This window comes from Saccostrea echinata, unplaced genomic scaffold (assembly GCF_033153115.1).
Source record: "Saccostrea echinata isolate AGI-Se365-2 ecotype Australia unplaced genomic scaffold, CSIRO_AGI_Sech_v1 ptg000030l, whole genome shotgun sequence".
NCBI lineage: Eukaryota > Metazoa > Mollusca > Bivalvia > Ostreida > Ostreidae > Saccostrea > Saccostrea echinata.
Window position 1 is genome coordinate 28,403,687 of NW_026889779.1, and position 10,538 is coordinate 28,414,224.

Here is a 10,538-nt window from a genome sequence, read left to right on the forward strand (position 1 = left end):
TATCAGAATACTACATCAACCTTTTTTAAGGTTTTCCGCGATTACAGCTTGTTATGACGCTTTGCACAAGTTTTATAACAAAAGATTAGATTCTGGCATTTACGAATCCTCATAAGAGAGATTTCCGTTAATAAGCCAATCAAATTCTTTTTCTCTCCTTAGTAATCCGTGTATTTAAAAATACTAAACAAAAACTATTAAAGAAACGTACTGCTATTGAATGGGGCATAAATGATTGAAAACTGATTCAAATTGGGATTTCTTTAACTACCAAGAAATGTAATCAGTTATCGCCTTCAGACTGTGATATAACCGCGGACCTTTATTTTTAAACCAAGAAAGAAGTCGCACCCAGAACTGGCGCATGGTCCCAACCTTTTGATATCATTTATCAAATCTTTTCTAACAGTACCTTCAGAAAGGCCCGAATAAATGTTTAAAGGGATTGAAAGGTATTCTCTTTGTGCTAGTAAGGGTTATAATAACTCATGCCAATTCTTTCAGTTGCAATGATTAATAGTGTAAATATACATGTACAGCTATCTATACCAACTTGTTTCCATATATAGTCTGTTCATTCAACTTCAAGATGATAATTTTTTTAAAATACTATTTGAGAATTTTAAAGCGACTTTGGCGTCAGAAATAGCATTTTTTCTCTATCTACTGATATTAAAGGTGATTTTCGAAAAATCAAATGAATTTAAGGGTTATTAAAGTGTTATCGTCCTAAGCTTTGAGACAGAAAAAAAACACTTGGCACAAAGGCGTATTTATTTGTCATACCAAAGCCTGTGGTATTTCTGAAAGTTACAAAATTGAAAACCTCACATTTTGCAATAAAAAAGAAATTAAGTAAATTTATTTTATTTAAAATATTAATCGTTTTGCGACCTCAACAGTTCTAGCTGCGAAGGCATCACTATTTACAGAAATTCGTTCGGGTATAAGATTATATTATTAACAGGTTTAACATGACACAAAACTTGGTCGTGCAGCAAGTTTCATCTCTTTGTCGGAAAATTAAGACATTCGAAGTCTTGATAATAAAAACTGAGGATATATCCATTACCTACATCCATGGTAATACACGTATCTCGACAAATAAGCCTCAAATTAAATTAGTGATCATTTTCTTGAAAAAGTAATTTTTGTAACATAGCTGAACTTCATTGTTTAACTAACATCACATCGTCAAAAACTGTGTGGGCTATAGCACTTTCAAGACTTTGAATCCATCAACGTTACTTTCTGTAAACGATATGTATGAACCTAAAAGTAGGTTTCTTCTCAGTATATCAGAAAGAACTTTTAGCTTAATAACTAAACCATTCTGTTCATTAATTTTTGAAATAGAAGAAATGTATGTTTGTATTCTTATTCCATCTGCAGTTATAATCATCAAAAGACAGGAATAGAAACCCCATTGTAGGTTCCCTTTCCTCAAAAAGATAATTTAGACTCCTATACAGAACACCCAGCTGCTCGCCAATTGAGCGGCGGGACAAGGGCAGAGTATTATGATGTGTGGTATATCGGGAAAACAAGTTAAACAACTAATTAAAAAAAATGTAATGTTTACAATCTAGGTTTTCAAAATTTTGCGAAAATAAGACAAGACTTTCTTAGTTATTGATGAGACAAAGTTAGCGGTACATAACCTGATATTGACACAGTATTTGAATTAAAGTGCTGAAGCACTACAAACCACCAAAGGGTTCACCGTATAAGTAAAGTGTTTTCTTTTCATTTAGAAATATAAAGAGCATAGAAAAAAATGATCCTTTGAATACAGCTGTAAAACAATGAATTGCTTGTATTGAATTAAAAAAGAACCTTGTTAGTTACGATTCTATATAACATCAAATATTAAATTAGATTAAATGAAAATTACTGCCAGGAAACAAAGATAAACATAGGTTCTCTCGATTGGAAGTCATACTTTTAACTCGTAAATCTAATTTTTTCGCCCAGAAGTAAAATTAATAAACGTTAAGGTTAAACAATACCAAAGAATCTTTGTGTGCATACAAATGTTAATTCTAATTATAAAATACCTAGATAACCTTTTTTCCCCTGTAGATGTTGACTTAATATGGACACAGACTGCTCCGTCTTCCATTTTGTTCTGAATGTATGTATATAGAGTTGCCTGTCATTTACTATAGTAAAAATCATGAACTTATTATGGTTGAGAGTAGAAGCCAATAATTTGTTGTAAAACATACATAGAACGATAGAGTTCAGGTCCATGATCTTAAGGAAATAATGAACTGTTCAAGTTAGAGTCATAAACACATGTTTAGGTTTGGAAAACCAAATCTATTCTAGTATATCGCAAACTTATTTATTTTTACAACCGTTAACTTCAGATTGGAGTTTTGTGAACTTGAATATTAATTGAAATCAAAACACCGAAACAAGGATGTCCAGTACGAATGAGAGCATTTATTGCTCTCGGATCACTTGAATCCTAACTTGTACGATAACCGATGGTAAATCTCAAAATACATGTAATTAGCCTATCGGACAAAGACATAATTGCTGCTAATGCTTCTAGATGTCTGAATATAGAAAATCAGTGTTATAAATATTAAATCAAGTTAACACTTAAACAAATAAATCAATACATAAATAAATAAATGCATATGCCATATTTATTTCAATTATTTTGTTTTGATATTATATGAAAACTGAATTCTATTTTTGAAAGTAATTTCATAACAAAGAATATTATGTGAACATACAGGGGATATTTAATGTTTTATATATAGCTGAATATAAAATTTATTCCACTTGTGATGCATAACTTTTTTAATATTCTTGTGCTTCACACTCCTGAAAATATCAAAAAACCTTTCCCACTCATGAAGTAAATCCAATATTAAAATTAAAAAAATTGTTTTATAACACCCCTTCCCCACGCACCCCTTATTTTACACTGCTTGATACCTCAAAAAACCAAAAGCTTCATATGCATAATTAACATAGAATCACTCCTGCATAAGGGGTATTTTTAAATCCGTTATTACATATGTATGTACTGAGGATAATCTTTGATTGTTCAATATTATTCATGGTAATCGTTGCATAAGATTTGTGCAGCAATGTTGCACTGAAGTCCCATCATCACTTTATCAAGGTTATGATTTCTGCGACTGTTACATTACAAGCTGAATACTTCATTTGGCTCTCATGGTTTGCTTGTCATCAATGTTGTAATTATGTGGAGATTAATGTGAAAAAGCCAGCAGAACTTCATTGAAAATGGGCTAAAATAGCCACCAATAAGCAAGATCATATTGCACTTTACTGCTGCTGATCATAAAAATCTATATTTGTTTCTGCTGGCACTTGAAATAATTGGTAATAACACAAGATATCAAAAGGTACAGAAGAATTTGGTGACTTGGAATTGAAACACAAACTTTAGTGTGTGTAATTATGAAATTTTATATTGTGACTGGAGAGCAAAAAAGGGTTTGGTGCACCACAAGACAGACTAAAATACACAGTTATTTTTTATTCCCTACGATATATAACAAATGTGTAGGAATAGGAAATTATGAGTTAATGTGGTTTCTCAGAAATTGTATGAAAATGTTGAATTTTGGCAATTAACCATTTAGAAATTTTCACTGAATACTAATATTACGAGGAAATGAAAAATTGACCCTCAGTACATGTTAAGACTTTCTGAAATCATAGTCTCTCCGCATTAAGACGATGAAAAGCAGAGTAAAATCAGGATTTTGCATAGAAAAAATTAATTAATATAGTCCGTAAATTTGCCTTTATTGATGATATGGCGCCAGCAAAAAATATGGTTCGTGTTGTTCAAAATATTATTTTCTCAAAAACAAACAAACAAGCAAAAACAAAACAAAGCAAAAACCCAATATGTGTTAGTGAAACACTGATGCCCCCGTATGGCAACTCATGGCGAAGGTTCAAGTTTCTCAAATGCAAGTCAAACTCTAAAGTCAAGGCCAAAAGGTCAAAATTGGTGGTACTCAAAGAAAGGTGTTGTCACAAGGAATACGTCTATGAAATATGAAAGCCCTAGCAAAAACCATTCAAAAGTTGTGGCAAAGGTTTAAGTTTTTCAAAAGTAGGTCAAACTCCAAGGTCAAAGGGTCAAATTGTTGGTGCCCAAAGGAAGGTCTTGTCACAAAAAATACTACCTGTGAAATATGAAAGCCCTAGCACTAACCGTTCAAAAGTAATGGTCAAGGTTAAAGTTTTTCAAAAGTGGGTCAAACTCCAAGGTCAAAGGGTCAAAAAGACTGTTATCCAAAATAGTATGTTGTCACAAGAAATACACATGTGGAATATGAAAGTCATAGCTCCAACCAATCAAAAGTTATGGGTATAGTTTTAGCGGACAGACAGACGGATCTTCGGGCATAAAAATACATGTACATATGTTTCAACAGAAACATGCATTAATTACAAGAGCATGCCAGTAAACGCATAATAAATTGATCTCGGATTCCACACTCAAAGCAGGTGACAAGCGGAAAAATATGGACGTTTTAGCGGAAAATTTGTGGACATTTTAGCGGAACTTGCTGGACGAACACTCTTTTGTGAAACCTGTTTTGAACCCATTTATACTGAAACGTATTTCTATAAGAATGGGGATACAGTTTGCTCACATACTGTTTTGCTTCCTTGCATGGTAAAGTTTTTAAGGTCGCCAAACTGGATTTATTATTAACTTCAATTTGCTCTTTTATTGGAGACCGGAAGCTTTAACTTTTGCAATTTTCAGGATCAATATTACTTTGTCTAAGAAATGAAAAATACAATTTAGACCTATTTTTTTTATTATGAATTATGCGCAAAGTACAAACTATATGACTTTAAGATTATGTATTTATTACAATATTAAAACCAAATTCACACATAAAACCCTGCATTATTATCAGTTGTTCTTGCCATTGAAATACGTTTAATATATTTCACTCATAACAGCTTAAAATCTTATCTGCCGATAACTAAAAATGTATTGTTCCATTACATCTTTTATATAAGACAAATGGCATCCCCAAACCATTGAAGACGTCCGCTTTTTCAGAATCCCGTTGTCCTTAAGTAATTTATACATTGGTTCTTCGGGGAAATCGTCGACCGTCTTTCTGCCCAAGAGCTGTTACCTAAAGAAGGCACGATATAATTGATTTATTTCACAGGAAAATAAATATTGCAATTGGTTCTCTAGATTATTTTGGTTTTTCTTCGTTTTACAATCGATTACCGAATTAGAATTCCCAGAAAGTATTTCATTTGGCCCGTTTGCATTTCATGAATGTTCAGGGCACCAGGGCGTCAGAATTTCGTAATTCTCGTGTCCCAAGAGAAGTCTTGGAGACAGAAGCCTGTTAACAAGACAGCAAAGAATGAGCGTGAGCACAGGGCAGGCCCTAGACTGACATGAATGTCAATGGACTACAATGACATTTGGTAAACACTGGTAAAATTATAGATCTGCTTAATGGAAATTTACCAAACTTTGAAATGACCAAAGATTTTTCATAAATACATGTGGTCATGGACCCAATTTATAATAAGAAAATCACATTAATCTACATTTTAAGTGCAAAACATAGTTTATCTGATTAAGTTTCATGATTGGTTAACTATAGCTAATATAGTTAAAAACTCTAAAGTTTACGAATGTCAATTATAGTTTATGACTACTATATTTCAGCTGTTAACTATAGTTTGCGAGTACTGTGAATGATATAGTTTATGACGATAAAATTTGACTGGCAAAGATTAACTACTAGGTATAGTTTAGGACCAAAAACTATCATTTACAAATGTAAAGTTGTAAGTTATCTGATAAATAAAGCTAAATTAACACCATATGCAAGTGATAATTGTATACTGCCACAAGAAACAATAAAGTTGACGAGAAAAAAGTTGGTTATCATGTTTATCATAAAGTTTGGGTGTTAGCTTGTCACCAATGTCTTTCTCTAATAAAACATTCATATTGCGACCTTTTGACCTCTCTATAGGGTATCAAGCCCCCCCCCCCCCAATAACAAAAGCCCCGTGGGCCACAACGCTCACTTGAGTTACTATGGTTCGTCCGTCTTCATCGGCAGATTTTCCCTTATTTTTTTTCTGTATAAAAGTCAGAGCCAACCTTATACATGTACCCAGGGGTCATGATTTGAACAAACTTGAATCAACAACATCTGATGATGCTTCCATATAAAAATGAACAAGAAAACATTGATGTAACCATCAATAGTCGCCCGGGAAATAAATAAAGTAAACAATGGAAATGAGTCTTCATCATCAAACCGCTTCGATATGTGTGAAAAAGGCATGCGTCTAAATGATGGAGACGATAGTCAAGAATATTTTGAAAACTTATAGTCGGATGAAAATCGAACAAAAACGATACCCTTTTAAACTTTATCAATTCCTCAAGTAAATGTTGGCTGCATAAAATATAATTTGAAACCAGACACTTGCATCACCTATTTTCAAAAATATCTTTCACTTTAAGAATATAAAACACGAACTGTGTAAAGTTACATTTTTACGTTTTTATGCGATAAGTAAAATTCGATGTTCTAAAAAAAGGGACCTGTCGTTTTTTCGATAGTAAATGATAAGCAACTTTATATATTAAATATGAAAAACGTATATATTTTTACAGATTCACTTTATGGAAGTAAATATATTGTGTATCTCGTAATTTATAAAGGGAAAGAACATTGTGATTAACAATCTTTTTAATGTTTAGAAAACCTTTAATTCTGAATAACTTCTCCCACCTCAATCCCCATATACCAACACTTAAACTTATATGTATAGAGCAGCCCGGTCCTCCGGGCTGCAATAAAATATGGATTTGCTGTTCTGGAACTGTTAACGCATTTGAAAAAAATTACTGTTCGGAGAGGACTCTATATAATGTATAATGGGCCTGAAAGACATGAATTTTACAATTTTGATAAATGATTGAGGATGGTTTTAATATTATTTTGCATATAAGTCATTAGCTGTTCTTAAAAAAAGGTGAAAAATTTTAATATTTTAAGTAATTTATGCTGTATAATATATTTCAATATACATGTATGACCATACCAACTTACCCCAATCTGTGGTCTGAATACTGGATTCAGGAACCATGAATTTTACAATTTTGGTAAAGGACTCATTGCTAACAGTTTAATTGCTTGATGTCCATGAAATAAATGCAATTTTTATTCCCTTTAATGTTTTATTTGGTTATGTATTAAATACTGGTTGTAATCACAGACGGTTTTCCTGCGATATGTCCATGAGTAGAGAAGAATTTTAAATGTGTTACAATGTACTTTCAGTATATGACCAGAATAACTCCACCCTGGTGCCTGAGAGTTATTTGATTAATTATTATAATTATGGTAACTAAGTGTTTGCTGGACAAATGTTTAAATGGACACGGCAGTGGAAGTTAATGTAAATATATAATATACAGGTATGCATATATAAAATCAAGAGGCCCATGGGCGGCAACGCTCAAGAGAGTCGCTATGGCCCTGTTTTTCTTCATCAGCAGAACCCCCCCCCCCCCCCATTCCTATGTAAGGCTTTGATCACATATAGTGCCCCACCATAACCCAGAGGTCATGATTTGAATAAACTAAAATCTAAACTTCCTGAGGATGTTTTCATATAATACATATAATTAATCATGGCTTTGCTGTTCTTGAGAAGATTTTAAAAAGTTGTTTGCTATGTATTCCTATGTTAAACAATGACCGCCCATTTTGCCCCCCCCCCCCCCCGGGTCATGATTTGAACAAATTTGAATCTAAAGTACTTGAGGATGCTTCCGTATCAATATGACTAACCAGGTCTTTGCTGATCTTGAACAGATTTTTTTTTAAAAATCTATTATTATGCAAAACAATGATGGTCAATTGCTCTACCTTAACCCTGGGAGTCAAGATTTTTCCCTACATATTTCTGTGTAAAAGTCAGACCCAACCCTATACCCAGGGTCATGATTTGCACAAACTTGCATCTGCACTACTTGAGGATGCTTCCTTATAAATTCAACTAATGACTGCTATTCTCGAGAAAAGATTTAAAGACCCTACATATTCATAAATTGTGTACGTCTTTGATTGCCCATTGTGCCACCCTTCCATCAAGGGTCATTTGAACAAAATTGAATCTAGACTACCTAAGGATGCTTCATTATAAATTTTAACCAAATTTATAACAATTTTTTTTTAACAAACTTGAATCTACTCTATGTGAATAAATGAGGCTTTCACATAAGTTTAATTTTTTCCATGCTAGTGGTTCTTGAGAATTTTTTTTTTTTGAAAAATGCCTATAACTTTTCACTTATTCTTAATTCTCTTTTGGAAAGAGAACGTGGCCCTTCATTTGAACAAACCTGAATCTCCTTTACCCAAGGATGCTTTATGGTTAGTTTTGTTGAAATTGGCTCAGTGGTTCTGGATAAGAATATTTTAAACAAGAGGCCCAGGGCCTTAACGGTCACCTGAGTACAATACAACAATTTAAAGGATCTATAAACTGATAAATGAAGCTTTGTTGCCCAAAAGTAAGACATATAGTATGATTAGCATCAACAAAATAATTGGTCTAGTATCTATCTGACCCCCATTTATCACTATTACCTTGCAGACTTTTAACAAAATGCCTATTTTTAACTCCATATTATTACTTCTCACATTGGCCTCTCTTGGCCTTGGAAGAACATTTAAAAAGATAAGTTATTTTTGTCTCATTTTTATTCATTTATTATTTCCAAATCTACCTGATCATTAAAACTATGAAAGTACTTTTTGTATTATACAATAACTATTCTTGAATAATTCTCTTATTCTATTAACCTTTCAAATACATTATTTACAGTGATTAATTATCAAAGGTGAATGGCAAAGGGGAATAACTTTGCTCAGCAGAATACAAGTTAACAGAGCCCTGGCCAGGACCAGAACACTTGACTAAATGGTCCAGGTGTTCAAAATTCTGGTAAAAATACCCTTGCATATTAAAACTTTTACTCTGTTTGCCTTGAATATGCCCAGAAGCATAGAAGATTTTCAAAGAAATGCATTTTCACTTTATTATTAAATAAATAAAACACCATCCTTACACCAGAACATCTGACCCATTGGCCAGGAACTCACAATTCTGGAAGAAGCACCCTTGCTCATCATAACTATACACTTGTTTGTTTGCTTTATAAACAGTAGTAGAAAAAAAATATTTCGAAAGAAATTATGCATTTTCACTATATAATCAATAGAGCCCCGCCCTAACACCAGAACCCCTGATCCTGGGGCCATGAATTTCATAATTTTGGTAGAGGGCTCAATGCTTATTACAATCATGCCAACAGTTTGACTGCTTGATGTCCAGGAATAAAGAAGATTGCATTAATTTTGGTGGTTTTAGCCCCACCCCTCAGGCCCCAGGGAGACAGGGACCATGAAATTCACAATTTTTGTTCCCCTTTACCCATAGATGCTATATGCCAAATTTGGTTGAAATTGGTTGGGCAGTTTCAGAGAAGAAGCTAAAAATGTTCAAATGTTAATGCACATCGCATGACGCACGACGACGGACAAAAACGGATAGCAATAGGTCACCCGAGTGACTTAGGTGACCTAAAAATGTGAAAAGTTTACATCAACGATAGACAACATACAAACTTGGATCAGAAGCCTTTGGCTCAGGTGAGCTAAAATGTATACAATAACTACTACTTAAACTATAGTTTACAATTGATAAACATAGTTTATCAACTGAAAAACTATATTTAGCTCACTTTTATGAGTTTAGCACAACACTTACACCCTTGCTTCCTCGTCGATTTTTTGTCCAGACATGATTACACTTCATATAAAAAACCCCTATTATATAGATTTTGTTATTTCTGACCTTGTTTTTATAGAGCAACTTTTCACGACTTCGCCATTTTGCTTTTTATTACTTTTTACCCTACCCTGAGAGAGAAAGGGGGAAGGGGGAGTCCTTCTTTACAGAGAAAGCAAACTTGATTGAAATATAAAGTTTCTGGGCTAAATGTCCAATACTGTAAATCAAATTTTATTGGAAAGAACTTTAAACATAATTTTTCAAGACTGTTTATAGTTGCAATGATAAATTTCATGTAAATAATAACTGTAAATGACTCTAATTACTAATATTTCCGAGGGACCACAAAAAGCAATGTACTAGACAAGTATACCTAGCAAAAATAAAGTTTTATAATAGAGGTTATACACAGTATTTGATAAAAATCATAGCAGTGCAAATAGCACAGATGAAGAGGAAAGTCAAACCTCAGTATCTCGAACTCAACTTTGTGATATCCGAATTCGAGATAAAGAGGTTAAAATACACAAAGAAAAGTGGTAAGAGCCTTCACTTCAATTTATCTGGGTTTTGAAATATTCATGTTTGAGATACCGAAGTTCAAGTAGCTAACTCAAGCCTACAGAGTTGAATTTCAAAATTATACCAATGATAACTTTAACAAATAA